General features: G+C 39.3%; 1 long non-coding RNA gene across 1 annotated transcript in view; it reads left to right on the forward strand.

Annotated features, from left to right (window-relative positions):
- The window catches only part of LOC141276408 (uncharacterized), a 54561-nt gene extending 49412 nt beyond the window's left edge, over positions 1-5149 (forward strand). The window contains exon 3 of the long non-coding RNA XR_012325909.1: positions 5095-5149. This is a non-coding gene — a long non-coding RNA (uncharacterized lncRNA). The remainder of the gene's footprint in view (positions 1-5094) is intronic.
- The last annotated feature ends 11252 nt before the right edge of the window (positions 5150-16401 follow it).

Raw genomic sequence — 16401 nt, forward strand, 5'->3', positions numbered from 1 at the left:
CTCTCTAAAGATAGAGATAGGACTCAGCTGCTCTCAACACTCTCTGAATTAGCAGTGCACGTGACTGACTGTCCTTCAGGAACTATTGGTGAGCCCTGCCGATTAAGGAGACGGAGCAATGGTTGCATTTTTCTGCTGAATACCATACCAGAAAGGATCAAGAGACTATGAGGGAAAAGTACAAGGATGGGCACTGAATTACAAGCAGCAGTTGTGGGTTCTAGTCCTGATTCTGCCACATGTTTACTTCAAGTCCTTGACAGTTTCTCTCCCTTACTGGGCCTCAGTCTTCTCAAATACATGATGGAAGAAGTGGGCTCCCAACACTGCACTGATTCTAATAGCTTGTGGTCAGGAGGCTCAAGCAAAATTGCACCGGATCCATTTTTGCTATTCAATTCCCAGTGGTAATGTATCTGGCTAGTCTGTGAGGAAATCATACAGAATAATTCAGCCATATCCCTGAAGTCGATATTTCTGATAATAGAGATTTTCATGACCTGTCCGATGTCACACTGCAGGTTGTGGCCAAAGCAGAAATCCTATTAACGTTGCTCATTCATCTACCGAGTGGCCTGCTCAGGGATGTCAGGGTGATTAACTGGATCCCACGGAAACCACAACAGATGAGGAACAGCTTGCACAAGGTAGATAGATGAACAAATAAATTTGGCCCAGTTTCTTTAGCTCTTAACTTTTTCTTCTCCTAGTTTTTTGTTTGTTTGTTTTTCTTTTAGCGGTACGCGGGCCTCTCACTGTTGTGACCTCTCCCGCTGCGGAGCACAGGCTCCGGACGCGCAGGCTCAGTGGCCATGGCTCACAGGCCCAGCCATTCCGTGGCATGTGGGATCCTCCCGGACCGGGACACGAACCCGCGTCCCCCGCATCAGCAGGCGGACTCCCAATCACCGCGCCACCAGGGGAGCCCTCTTCTCCTAGTTTTGTTCTGAACTTTTGATCTCTATGGTCTCAACTTAAACCTAGCTTCAATCTAGGCTCAGTTACAGAAGTTCTCTAGAAACAGCAATGATGCCTTGTTGATATGACTGTCCACAGATCCAATGACCAAATATTTGCTTCCTGAGTCTTACCCAGCCTGCTCCCTGAAAGCTGTTGGCAGAAATGTGTACTATCCCTGATGGATAAAGAACAGAGAGAGCTCTTATCTCATCAGTTTGTAGGAGTGGTGAGCTCTTGGGGGTTATACATCTTGCATGTTGTCAATATGATTTCTCCCTCAAAAGCGGCAAATCAGCAGGAACGAGGGAAAGCCAGGCTATGTCCTCCTGTCAAAGAAGAACACAGAGAAAACACAGAAACCTTAGTTATAAAAATACAGCCTACAGAGCTAAGTCAGTTTCAAAGTTCTGGAGCTGCATTTATGTTGAATAAAAATAATGCAGTAACAACCCCTGCCCCAACTCAAACAGCAAGTCAAAAATATAGAATGGGGAGTTGGCAATAACTGTGAAAAGAGAGAAGTGTATATAGAGAGACTGAGATGAAAAAATTGATGGAAGTTGGAACTAAATGAGGATGACATGTGAGGACATCAATGAAGATAATAGTCAACTTCACAATTCCTAAAGTAAACATGCATTTAGTCATTCTTTAGTCATACATTTATTACATGCCCACTGTGAGCCAGGCCTTCATTTTCTAGCTCTGTGTAAAATGGATCAGTTCCCAAGATAGATAAGGTCTTCACTTTTGACCTAGTGGTGGATTGAAGATAGCTATTAAGTCCATAAACAAATCAACAAGATAATTTCTGGTCGTGAAAAATGCAATGATATGGCTAAAATCATAACACTGACAACACCACGTGCTGACGAGGATTTGGAGCAGCAGGAACGCTCGCTCATGGCTGGTGGGGATGCAGAACGGTGCGGCCACTGTGCAAGACAGTTTGATGGTTTCTTAGAAGGCTAAACATAGTCTTAGCATATGACCCGGCAATACCACTACTAGGTGTTTACTCAAATGAGGTGGAAACACGTGTCCACGTAAAAACCTGAACACAAATGTTTATAGCAGCGTTATTCATAATTGCTAAAAATTGGAAGCAACCAAGATGTCTGTCAATAGATGAACGGATAAACAAATTCTGTAGCATTTATATAATGCGATATTATTCAGAAATAGAAGGAAAAGAACTACCAAGTTACGAAAAGGCATGGAATAGCCTTTAAATGCATATTGCAAAGAGAAAGAAGCCAATATGAAAAGGCTACATACTGTATTGCTTCAACTATATGACATTCTGAAAAGATAAAATTACAGAGATACTAGAAATATCAGGGGTTACCAAGGGTTCTAGTGGAAGGAGAGATGAACAGGTGGAACACGAAGGATTTTAAGGATAGTGAAACCATTCTACATGATACTGTAATGGTGGATATATGGCATTATGCGATTGTCATAAAATATATATCGATATTATTTCATCAGTTTTAAGAAAAATACCACACTATATAAGATATTAATAATAGGAGAGACTGTGCAGGGGGCAGAGGATTTAGTATATGGGAATACTCTCTATTCCTGTCAAACTCTATGGAGTATAGGAATACTCTCTATCTCTACTTAAGTTTTCTGTAATCTTGAAACTGCTCTAAAAAATGAAGTCTATAAAGAAAAATTTTTTAATACAATGATAAAGAATCAGAATGATAGGATAATGAATGCCCTAGGCTAGAGGCAGGAGGGAATCTACTCTCCACTAGGTCTTCACAGAAGTCTCTCAGAAAAATTGACCTTTCAGCTGACTGATGAGAGGAGCATTCCAGACAGTGGGAAGAGCAAATATAAGGGCCCTAGTGAGGGATCAGATCCACTTCCTTTATATTATTTTGTTCATAAACTTTGCGAGGTAAGCCAATCAGGGATTTTCTATTTTTATGTTCAACAAAAGGATTTAAGCCAGCTATGAGAACTCGGAGAGCTAATTCTAGGCCTCTGATGCCCAGAAATGTGCTCTTCCCACTAGATCCCAGTTCCTTCTGGTACTTCATCAAAATCCACACTCTTCAGAATGAAACAAAACAAAAGCCAAGTTGTCCTCACCAAGGCACCTTTCATCCTGTGCACCTGTGTCTTCTAAAGCAGTGTTTTTCCAACTTTGGTCTCCATCAGAATCATCTGAAGAACTTGGTAAAAAAGCCCAGGCTCTCGTCTCCTTCTGTTTAACTGCCCCGGCTCACTGTGCTCCATGTCAAAGTTTGGGAAATGATGCTCTAAAGCAGAGCTCCTCAAAGTTCTATGTGCATGTGAGTCACAGGGGGTTTGGGGAGTAGGGGCTCTTGTTAAAGACAGCTTTGGTTCAGTAGGTCTACAGGTGGCCCGGGATTCTGTGTTTCCAACAAGCTCTCAGGTGGTGTGGGTGCTGTCGATCCATGGAGCATATACTTCGGTTGGCAAAGGGTCTAAACACAGGCCTATGACCGGTGGAAATGTGGGATGCCAGAAAGAATAACTGACCTCCATTAGGTCTGGCAGCATTTCCTACTCAAAAGGAAAGAGCCCATTTTCCTTTTCAGTTACTCTGCTGTGCCCTGTGATAGTTTAGATATTCAAAGCAGAATAAGATTTTTCATCAAGTTCTGCTAGAGAGACGTGGTAGCACCTGTTGCTGTGCATCCAGACAAGGAAATTAAAGCAGTGGCAGGTGCTTCGCATAGTCATTCCTGTTCCTTCCACCAAAGCACCCTGCAAGAAACCGAAAGTCAGTTGAGGAAAAAGTGGTGAATTTCTTTCCCGAATTATAATAATTTCATTCGTTCAATGCATATTTTTGTGCCAGACACAGCGTCACGGGATTTGGAGGCATTTTATCACAAACATTAAACAACTTATTATACACAACCTTTTACTTCGATTTTTCATAACTGATAAGGACCTACTGGTATAGCACAGGGAACTTTACTCAATACTCTGTAATGACCTATGTGGGAAAAGAATCTTTAAAAAGAGTGGATATATGTGTAATTGATTCACTTTGCTGTACAGCAGAAACTAACACAACGTGGTAAATCAACTACACTCCAATAAAAGTTTTAGAAAATGAAACTGAGGCAAAGAAAGGCATGTAACTAGTTGTTGTTGTAGAGCTCAGTTTCAACATCTGTGTACTAATAAAATCCACGCTTTCAACTTCTCTCAACATGCGCCAGATTACAAAAGCTTCTTTGCACAAAGGCTGGGCATTCAGACATGCCATTGAATGAGGTACAGGTGACATTGATCGTAGTGGTTCTGGAATCATTTAACGATGCTTATTAGTGAATAATGCATGGTTTAAATATTGATGATGATGAGTCTTTAAACTTTAATAAGAGTTTCTGAAAGCACCTTAAAGTCTCGGCAATATCTGTGATTTTTATAGGGAAGGAAAGCCAGTGTGCAGTAGAGGAGGGAATATTTAGCTAGGAGTCAGGAGACAAAGATTCTTATCCTGTCTCTGACCCTGAATTGATGATTTTGAACAAGTCATTTTCCCATCCTCAGCCCCAGTTTCTGAATCAGTAAAATAATGGATTGGATCAGGTCATTTCAGTGGTATTTTGCAGCTTCATCTCTGAATGTAAAACATCTACTTCACTACTGCTGAATGAAAATGAAGACGTGATCAATAGACTTATGAATTTATTACACAGTAGAAATCTGCACACCCAAATGTCATGACCTTGAACAGGTTTGCAGCCACTTGGTAGCAGAACAGGGACGAGGGCCCAGGTATCCTCAGTCTTAGGGCCGTGTCTCTCCCCACACCATGCCCTTGCAAGATGGTCACTTATCATGGGAAATAAGGGGAGAGAATGGATGAGCGTCGACTCTGGTGACAGTGTCACTTTTCCCCTCTGTGCTTCAGTTTTTCCATCTGACAAATGGAAATAATAACACAAGTGGTGTAGGGTTGTGAGAAGTAATGGGCTAGTACATGGAAGGCAATTAGCACACCACCCGGGGAAGGTTCATGTTCAGTAAGTATTAGCTATTATTATCCCAAGTTTACAGATGAGACAACTGAGCCTCAGAGGGGGGTTGTGAGTCCAGTAACTTTCAGCCAAGTAAATAGGAGCTCTTTCTTTACAGAACCTCCTACCCAGTTATAGAAGAAGGGTGCATGAAGAAAGCATACAGTTTGGAGGCAGAAGACCCAGGTATGAATCCTTTTTCTGCTCTATCCTAAGCTTGTAACATTGAACACGTTATTTCAGTGCTCTGATCCTTTTTGATTCATGTATGAAAAGAGTTAACAGTGATATCTATTCTACAAGTTGGCTATGAGGATCAAACTATAAGGTTCTGTTACAGTGTCAGTTATTGTTATCATTGCTATTAGCAGTCTAACTGGCTTACAGAGTCGAGTCGGGCTTGGTGAAATGCGGATGTCCCCTTGACCTGGTGGCCATGGAGGTAACTCAGTAGAATGCCCATGCCAGTGCCGCTGGGTACAGAAGGTCCAAAGTCACCCAGAACAGTCCCTAGTTTGAGAGTGATCTTCAAAGCACAGGGAGAGGACAGCTCTGTTAGGCAGGGAGAGGGCCTCACACAGACAGACAGGTTATAAGAGATCTTTCTGCTGCTTTAAAGTAGCTCAGACCACCCAGCCTTGATGAAAGACATCTGAGGCCTGTGTGGTGGGGCTGCTGAATTCCTGGGGTAGATCCTTGAAGATCTACAGACAATAGCGGGGCCTCCAGTTAGTTCTCTATGGTACAGAGTGATTTTTTAATGTAAATTTGCCCAAGCACCTCTTCGTGGAGCACTTCAGTGGCATGCAGTGGTTCAGAGGATGAAGACAAAGCTCTTTCACGAGGAGTACGTGACTGACTCTTCCTGCATGGTCGAGGCCCTGTCTTCCTCTCCCCCAGATCTGGCACCTAGTTTCCCTCACACCACCCCTCCAGCCAGTCTGTCTTAGCACTTCCTCCATCACAGTGCCTTGCACGTTCTTTTTCCCCTGAAATTTTCCTCTCCTCTCCTCCCTCCTTCCTGGTTCACTCCTGCATAACCTTGACACCTCAGGTGAATCATTACTTTGTCACTAAATGTTACTTTTTTCTGAGTTATAGAATTGTGGATGATGTATAGCTTTCTTATTTTTACTTCAGCATATTTATTTTTAAAAATAAATGATACATTCATTTGTTTATTCAATTTTATACAGTAAATATTTGTTGCACACCTGCTATGTGATGGCATCATTCTAAAGAGTCAGTATAGCCAGGGACAAAACAAATACTTGTTTTTGAGGCACTTATATCCTAATGGAAGAAACAGACAACAAACAGTTAAAGTAACTAAAATACCAGGTAGTGGGAATCTAGAATATAAATTAAACAAGAAACTCATTATTCAAACCAGAAGAGAAAGGCCACTGAATATAACACATTTAAAAGGTGGTCATACAAGACAGTTTACTTGAATTAAGAGTTTTTAAGCAGCAGTGGAAAGATCTGAAAAGGTTTATCTTGCCAAAGAAGTAAGAAATACTAACACATATCTGAAGAGTCGTCATTTGAAGTAGTAGAACTTGGCAAACCCAAACAGCAGATTTCCAATCATGGGCTCCAAGTTGCAGGGAGACAATGTTTGGCTCACTATTTAGAATAACACAGTAATTACAACTGTTGGAATATGGAATATTCCTCTTTGGCAATGGGAGGACTTCTTAGTCATAAATGGAATCACCATTTTGGGGCAAAGTGGTACAAGAACTCACATGTCTTTTGGACACTGTCTTGGGTAGTACCACACTTATTTCTATAAGAGTCTATCCTTCTATCAGGTAACTCCACATCCTGTCACATAAAACTTCATGGACATGATGATGGGGGAAAGATTTTGATAAGATGTCTATAATTATGTACAACTGTATCTAGGCAAGTATTATCCTATAAGTGTTGTGCATACACCTAGGATTTATGTGTATTTCTTTTAGAATTAACAGAGAGACAAATATGTATTTTTCTGTTTTAAATTGAGTTAAAGTAAAAATCTCACCCGTAGCTGAATTGCTTGTTCATTCCCTATTTTGTTTTTGTTGTTGTTGTTCATTCCCTATTAATTAAGGGGGTGTAGAATTACTCTGATTTTCTCCAGTAATTCAATGATTTAGGGTTTGCTAAGCATTTTTTCCTTTAAACTGTAGGTTTCAAGGGAAAGCTTGTTTTCAATAATGAAAGTAGCTTAATCATTAAAACAGTCTGCTTTTTGCCCCAAGTATGATTTCATCTTTGGAAATAATTGCCTTCCATCCTTCTAGTCCTCCCCAAACAAACTCACAGAAATATCCTACAGAGTAATAGAGAATTCTGATTGTTGTATTCAGACCTAGTCATTCTTGAAACTGGAAAAAATAACTTTCAGCCTTCCTTCTTTGCCATCTTCTCGTTTACACTAAGTGAAAGTAAGTGCAAGGCTCAAGGGTTGGAGTCTTGCTGCCTGGCTTCCTGGCCAGGGTGTTGCCTGTTGTACCTGCCCAAGAATCTTAAGGCAGCCAAAGCTGTCGAGTTCAGGGGGCATGAGAGGAAGCTTTGGATTTTCTCACGATCAGTGCTTGGAGGACCAGCCAATAACTCATCTTTTCTCTCCACGGTGCTCGTGGCGGGAGGGTGCAGTCAAGGAAAACTAGCCAAACGAGTCTCCCAGAGCAGCTTCACTAATGGCTGGCAGCGCACGATAGCCCCAAGCTGTGTGGCTCTGGAAGAAGCTGAAGCAGAAAACATGAATTTTCCTGGGACTGATACGGATTCTACTTCTGTACAGTGGGGCATGTGGTCGGTCACTCATACAGAGGTAGTGAGAGGTCCATTTGGGCCCACAGCCCAAATGCAGCTCCCATACTGCTACCTGGGCAGGGGCAGAAGTTGGCTTCACACCAGTCATGGTCAGGGCAGAGGCAGGCGGAGTGATAACCTCACCCAAAAAAGAGCCACTGCCTGAACTGTGGGCAAAAGTTGTCAAGGTCAGTGACCCACCAGCCTGAAATGAGACCGTGAAGGGGAGGTACACCTGAGTGTAATAAGAGCAGACCTACGGAGGGAAGGGCTGACTCTCTCCTTCCATCCCTGTTTCATCACTGAAGTGATTGTTGGTCCGAGGAATTGTCTTTCGGGAAATAAAAACAAAAACAAAATACTAACTTTTCAGTAACAGACCTTTTGAATCCCACCAAAGTGAGAAATTTCCAACGGAATAGATGCATTTTTAAAGAAAGTTTTGTTCTGGCTGGAAAGAAAAGCTTGTTATACCTTGCAAATAGGTATACAAAGTCTTTTTCCTGTCTTTAGAAAGTGTGTTGTGTTCTAAATGGATCTCAAAGTCATTTCAGAGGGCTATAAAAGAGACGAGAAGGGGGCCCGGAGTGAATGGCTGCATGGGTTTACCAACGAGGGAAAGTTGGTGAAGCTGATTCTGTGAGCAACACCGTGCTAGGCATAGTGGGGACCCCACAGCGTGCAGTACGTGGGCCCTCATCTTCTAGGATCATCAGCACAGGAAGGAGACAGACATTGATCCGAGCGTTTCTAATAGAAGGCAGACTAGCACACGTGCTGAGCTATGGCACAAATATGATGGTACAGGGAGAATTTTGTCCGGAGGAACTAGTAAGGCTTTCTGGTATTAGTGGTGGGTATCAGGATTTAAGCTTGGGGGAATTCCCTGGTCGTCCAGTGGTTAAGACTCAGGCTTTCACTGCTGTGGACCCGGATTCGATCCCTGGTCAGGGAACTAAGATCCCACAAGCCATGTGGTGCAGCCAGAAACAAACAAACAAAAAAGATTAAAGCTTGGGAAATCAGAATTCTAAAGGTTACATGGATCTAACTGGCACGAAAATGCTGGTGAGTGTCACCACTGCCCTTCCCATCCCTAGTGTAGAAGAAGGATCTGGCAGGCCATTGCTGCACGTGTCTGTGTTATGGATGAACTACGGTGCCTGTTTTGAAGTCACTTTTGTAGTTATTGAAAAGCTGGAAAGGAGCTTTAAAAGCATTTAGTCCAACTTGCCTCTTTTGTCCCCCTAGGATTTAAAAATGAGGAAACTGGTCTAGAAGGAAAAATAACCTGCCCAGCGTGACCAGTCAGTTAACCTCAGAGCTGGACCTAGACCTGTGTTCTTTCCAGATAAGAGTCTTAAGATCCGGTTGCAGTCTTTTCATTACAGAAGCCCTGAATCCACATTGGTCTTTATGCCGCAAACCTCCAATTATCATTTTGAACCATGCCATTTTTATTCCACACAAAATTTCTCATTTCCAAAGTAAATAATTTCTTAACTGAGAAGAGCCAAAACAAAACCCTTCCTGATTTGAGCCATGGTGGCATGACAGTACACAGCATATAGATTGGGTTTCCATAAAACGATTGGGTTTCCTTTTCCAACTGTAAACTCCCTGTTTCTTCCCAAAGCTATTTCATTGCTCAGTCCAGAATTTCAACTGTCAGAGTTTTTAAGGAGTGTGGCTCTGGGGTGTAATCTAGCCAAGACTTTTTCTCAAGGAGAACTGAAACCTGTTATTAAGCTATGAGAAAACTTATTTCTAAAGGATTTACTTTTCCCCTAATGAGATCAGGAGCTTCTGTTAGGGACCCGAGTTTCTCCTAACATAAAACTTCAAAGGGATCAATTACTGACACTCAGAGCTTCTACCTTATTTTTGTAGTTTCAGATTGAGTATTTTTAGCTTTTGGATGCCCTTTTTTTCTTTTATTTTTCCTCTTCAAGCTAGAGAACAGGGTACGGGAGGCACCACAGTAACCAATGTGGACACACCAATCAAGAAAGGACTGCATGTACTCCTTTCTGCCATCAAACCATTTTTTTCTCCCAGATTACTCCTCGGTTGTCAATCTTCTTTATGTTATTCAACGAAGTTCAACACTGCATTTTGAAATAAAACGGATTGTCTACATTTTCCCACTTATTTTTGAAGCCAAACATCTTTATATACGTTAATAATAATAAGGATGTTCAGAATTATGAAGAAAATGACAACACAGCTAACATTTATGTACTCTTCATGCATTGGGGACCAGGAAAGGGCTTTTATTCATTCATTTCACAGACGTGTGATGAGTGCTGGGTGTGTGCCAGGCAGGGTCTAGGATTGAAGGTACAGCAGTGAATAAAATGGAAAAGAAACTGCATTTTTGTGGCATTTATATTCCAGTGAAGTCCGTTACATGAATGACCTCATTTATTTGAATAAATACACTCATTTAGGCCTTACCCTAAATTTAGGACGCAGGTGTGACTGTTTCTTCAGTTGTACAGAAGAGGAAACTTAGACTCAAAGAAGTTAGATATTGTGCCCAAGATTCCAAAGTTAGAATGAGATCAAGCTGAGATTTGAATCCAGGAATAGGATTTTACAACCTATGCTCTGAACCACATTATCTCATTGAGTCCTCAGTATAATCTTCCCTTGTGATTGCACTAATCACTACATTTTGCATATGGGAAAACTAGCGGTTAAGTTACCTTCCCCAGATCCCACATCTGGGATTTGATTACTGTAGCTTTGTAGTATAGTCTAAAGTCAGGGAGTGTGATACCTCCAGCTTTGTTCTTTTTTTCTCAAGATTGCTCTGGCTATTCAGGGTCTTTTGTGTTTCCATATAAATTGTAAGATTGTTTGTTCTTGATCTGTGAAAATTTCATGGGTATTTTGATAGGATTGCAGTAAATCTGTAGATTGCTTTGGGTAGTATGGATATTTTAACAATGTTATTTCTCCCAATCCATGAACGTGAGATATCTTTCCATTTCTTTGTATCATCTTCAGTTTCCTTCATCAGTGTTTTATAGTTTTCAGAGTATAGATCTTTCATCTCCTTGGTTAAGTTTTTTCCTAGTTATTTTATTCTTTTTGATGTGATTTTAAAGGGTTTTAAAGGGGATATTTTGTTTGTTTTCTCTTTCTGATGGTTCATTATTAGTGGGGATTTGAATTTAGGACTTCTTTAGTTCAGTCCACTCATTCTTCCATGTACGTGCATCACACGTGTAGGGGCACACATACACGTGCAAACACACACACACATGCAGCCTCTACCTCGAGTATGCTTTTTACATGTGAATGGTAGGGATCTGAAGGGATACAAATTCTTTGTGAAGATGTCTGGGCTGCATTTATAAATGAAGAAAACAACCTCCCGCTTCCAATTTTCATACCAGAGGTGTTATTTCTGCGTGTTATATTATTAATTTGAAATACAGTAGGATTCATTTGTTTCTGTTCACATTTTTAGTTTTTTTCTTTTATCCCATCCTTTTTGATTTCATTGTACATATGTATTTTAATTTGTAGAGCATTAACATGCTTCTAAAAGTCAAAACTATGCAAAAACATACACTCAGAAAAATATCTTCCGCTCAGTCTTTCTTTCATCTCCCGCAGATAACCAATTTTATTGTTCTTTTGGTTTATTCTTCCTGTATTTCATCTTGCAACAGTAAACAGATATGTGTATCCTATTTTATTTTACCTTCTTTCTTACCTCAGAGTTATCACACACTATATATGTATATGTTGTGTTTTTTCACTTAACAGTATACCCTGGAAATCACTCCGTATCAGTTCATAGATACCTTCCTTATCATTTTTATGGCTGTGTAGCATTCCATTCTGTAGATGGAGCAGTTTATTTAACCAATGCCCTATATTTGGGCATTGAGGTTGATTCCAACATCTTGCAGTTACTAATGATGTTGTAAATAATAGCCATGCACACATTTATTTTCCTAGTGTTGGACTTTTATCATCATTTAAATTCTTAGAAGATTTCTGGGTTAAGAGGTAAATTCTCAGTGGATTTCTGGGTTAAGACGTAAATGAACATGTAGTTTTATTAGATATTGCTAAATTTCTCTCCATTTTTGCACCATTTTTTATTTCCATCAACAATGTATGATAAACTATTTTCCTACAGTTTTGCCAGTAGTGGATTTTATCAAGCTTTCGAATGTCTTGCCAGTCTAATTGGTGAAAAGTGATATTTTAGTGTAGATTTTAATTTGCATTTTCTCTTATTATGAATGAGATTGAACAGCTTTCACATGTTTAAAAGCCATTTAACATATTTTTGTGAGTTTTTAATGTCCCTTGCCATTTTTGATTTTTCTTCCCACCAATTAAAAATCAAGTCGTTATATTTCAGTGTTACTAGTCATCCAGAATATTCACCACAGTTTTTTTTCTCCCAATTTGTCCATTTTCTTGTGACATTTTTATATACATTTACCATGATCTTTCACATTTTTTATTTTAACATTTAAATTTTAAAGACAAATTTATCTTTTTTTTAAATTGGTGATAAATTTTGTGTCATGGACAGCCTTTCCTTATACTCAGGTTATAAAAGAATTTTCTTCTAGTACCTGGATCGTTGTATATTTGTTACATTTGTTTGTTCTAATAGGAGTTTACTCCTACATACGATGTGAGAAAATGATATCATTTAAGCTTTTCAAATGGATATTCAGTTATTTTAAGACAATCTATTAAAAACTTCTTTCCCCATTGATATGAGATACTACCTTTTTTATATACTAAGTTTTCATATATAGTTCAATGTGTCTCTGGACTTTGTTTCATTCCGTTGGCCTTCTGTCTATTCATGCATTAGTATGTTTTAGTAGGTATAGCTGTTTGTTTCAGTATCTGTTAAAACTAGTTCTCCCTCCCTTATAGGTCTTCTTTTACAATATTGTTATAACTATTATTATGTTTACTTTTTCCATATAGATTTTAGTATCAACTTGTCTAGCTATAGTAAAAGAGTTTGTTTGTATCTTTACTGGAATAAATTAAATTTCCCCCAGTCAGTCTTTAGTCAGTCTTGGAGCCTATCCTTTAATATATTTCTCAGAAAGAAAACAAGAGTATGGTATTCCTTGAGTTCTTACATGTTCAAAACTAGCCTTATTACTTGAATAACGGTTTGGCCGATGTCCTTCAGTAATTTCTAAAACTTCCACTGAAGCATTGCCTTCATTTGTTCTTGAGAAGTCTGATGAATACATATCATAGATTTATCCAAACCCACAGAATGTACAAACCAGGAGTGAACCATAATGTAAACTGTGGACTTTGAGTGACTGTTTGTGTCAAAATAGGTTCATCAGTTGTAACAAATGTACTCTGTTGGGGGATGTTAATAACGGGAAAGGCTGTGCATGCATGGAGACGGGCTGGAGGGGTGGTATATAGGAAATCTGTACCTTCCTCTAAATTTTGCTGTGAACCTAAAACTACTTTAAACAAATAAAGTCTTAATTTTAAAAATCCCTCTTGCTATTGGAACCAGGGTGGAGGTAGATATTCCAGTGAGGATGCTGTTAGTAACCCAAGAGATGATGGAGGCTGAGACCAAGTTTGTAGTCAAGAATATAGTGAGAAGAATATTTTCAGATGCTTGATTAAAAGATGTAACACATTCTATGCATCAATTTTTGAAACAATCGTAAAATAAGTTAGCGTTAGGAATCTGTCTCAGGAAAGTACAGATTCCTGTACTTTCATCTTATATTTAATTTTCAAGTGACATTTCGTATAAGTTACATATCAGAGTTGGAGAGAATCTTAGTGGTTCAAATTTTATAACTGTAATCAGTCATCTTTAGCAGAGCTTCGAGAGGAGAGGGACCTGCTAAAGCTCATCATGAATCTGAACAGTTCAGTCATAAGCTAATTATCAGGTTGAACTGAGCTTCTCTGAGGAGCAGCCTGACAGTTTCAGAACAAACTGTGCCTGTCTTGAAATTCTAGTAGGGCTCTCACTTCCTCCAATTCTGCCGCCTTCATTCTAGGTAAACGCTGAAACTCCCACAATGCAATATAGAATAATGCTTGATAAAATTTTGTCAATTCCCTACTTGGAGCTAGAGGACTGGAATAACTAAGTTTGAAGCTGAGTACAGTTTGTCCGGACCTGTCTTGGTGGGGAGAATTGAAAAATCAGACACTCTTTATGAGATTTGTTTTCTCTTCCTTATTTTTAACTGGTGACTCAAATCATTCTCTAGAGTGATCACTTGGAGTTTAGTTTTCATTAGCAACTTTTCTCTTCTGCCCTATTATTTGTAGGCATATTTGATTAACAGGCACAGTAAAGTGTTTCAATACTTAAAGATGTAAGTAAGGTAGTAAGCAAGGTAGAAGAAAAGGTGAGTAAGGTAGAAGAAAAGGAACTGAAATTGTAATGTACCATGCCAACAAAGATGTGATAAAACTGGACTATTTATGTATGCGCTGCCTATGGTGTTGGACATTGGCAGTTCATTCCACAAGTCATAAAAATAGATCCATATCCCGGTGTACTCAGTAAACTTGTTTCTGGGACTTTTTCCTGAGGAAATAAAGCCAGAAAATAGAGGGGAAAATATTATAAGCCTGGGTGTATTTACTTATAAGCTTTTATGAAGAAAGTGGTCCTGGGCTCCTCATTGCCCTAGTCAGATTTGGACATGTAGGATAGGGTGAAGGAAGGAACCCATTCCTAGCATTTCACATTCTGCCTTATCACCAGGGATTCCTACACAGTGTTTTTCTGTTTGATTTTTACTGCTTTATAATACGATAGCAGTTTCACGTGTGCAATATTATATTTAGAATTCTGTATACGCTACAGCTTGCTCACCACCAAAAGTTTCGTTTCCACCTGTCACCATGTTGTTGACCCCCTTTACCTATTTACGCCTCCCTTCCACTCCCCTTCCCTTCTAGTAACCACCACTGTTCTCTGCATCTATATGTTTGTTTTCATTTGGTTTGGTTTGTTAATATATTATGTTTCATTTTTTTTATATTCCACATATGAGTGGAATCATATTGTATTTGTCTCTTTCCATCTGACTTATTTCGCTTAGCATAATACCCTCAGAGTCTATCAGTGTTGTCACAAATGGTAAGATTTCATCTTTTATTATGGCTGAGTAGTATTCAGTTATATATATACACGCATCTTTATCCATTCATCCATTAATGGGCACTATGGTTGTTTCCATATCTTAGGTTGTTTCCATATCTTGGAAATAATGCTGCAATGAACATAGGGGTGCATATATATTTTTGAATTAGTGTTTCCATATTCTTTGGATAAATACCGAGGAATGGAGTAGAATAGCTTAGATTATATAGTAGTTCTATTCTTAATGTTTTGAAAAATCTCCATACTGTTTTCCATATGAAACAGTGGCTTTCCATATGTAAAGTGAGTAGCAATTTACATTCCCACCAACAGTGCAGGAGGGTTCCCTTTTCTCCACATCCTCCCTAACACTTTTTATTTGTGGCCTTTTTTGATAATACCACTTCACACCTGTTAGAATGGTCATCTCATTGTAGTTTTGACTTGCATTTCCCTAATAATTAGTGATGCTAAGTATCTTTTCATATACCGTTGGCCATCTGTATGTCTTCTTTGGAAACAATGTCTGTCACATCCTCTGCCCAGTTTTTAATCAGGCGTTTGTATGTTTGTTGTTGACTTGTATGAGTTCTTTACACATTTTGGATATGAATCCCTTATCGGATATATGATTTGCAGATATCTTCTCCCATTTGGTAGGTTTTCACTTTGTTGATGGTTTTCTTTGCTGTGCAGAAGCTTTTTAGTTTGAGGTAGTCCCATTTGATTATTTTTGCTTTTGTTTCCCTTGCCTGAGGAGACATATCCAGAAAGATATTGCTAAGACTCATGTCAAAGAGCACACTGCCAATATTTTCTTGCAGGAGTCTTATGGCTTTAGATTTTACATTCAAGTCTTTAATCAATTTTGAGTTGATTTTTGGGTATGGTGTGAGGTAGTGATCTAGTTTCATTCTTTTGCCTATGGCTGTCCAGTTTTCCCAACAGCATTTATTGACAAGACTACCCTCTCTCCATCATATGTTCTTTGCTCCTTTGTTGTAAATTGTCTATATATGTGTGGGTTTATTTCTGAGCTCTCAATTCTGTTTCATTGATCTGTGTGCCTGTTTTTCTGCCAATATCATGCTGTTTTGATTATCATAGCTTTGTAAAATAATTAGAAATTAGGGAGTGTGATATATCCTTAGAAATTAGGGAGTGTGATATACCCAGCTTTGTTCTTTTTTCTCAGGATTGTTTTGGCTATTTGGGGTCTTTTGTGGTTTCATACAAATTTTAGGATGTTTTTTAGGGTGGGTATTTGCACTAGGGTGGGTATTTGACCAAAGACCCGTGAGTCCATGGTCTGAAGATCAATCTTTGTGCAATTACCTCATTCACATACATGAGCTGGATAAATTTCATGTTTCATGAAATTGAACTTGGGACTTCTAAGAGAATTAGACAGCTGATCCAGTCGGAAGTGAGGCCAGAGACACCATGATGGGTGTAGTAAAACAAAGATACTGTGGGCCA

The sequence above is a fragment of the Tursiops truncatus genome, chromosome 14 (genome assembly GCF_011762595.2).
Source record: "Tursiops truncatus isolate mTurTru1 chromosome 14, mTurTru1.mat.Y, whole genome shotgun sequence".
NCBI classification, from domain to species: Eukaryota; Metazoa; Chordata; class Mammalia; order Artiodactyla; family Delphinidae; genus Tursiops; species Tursiops truncatus.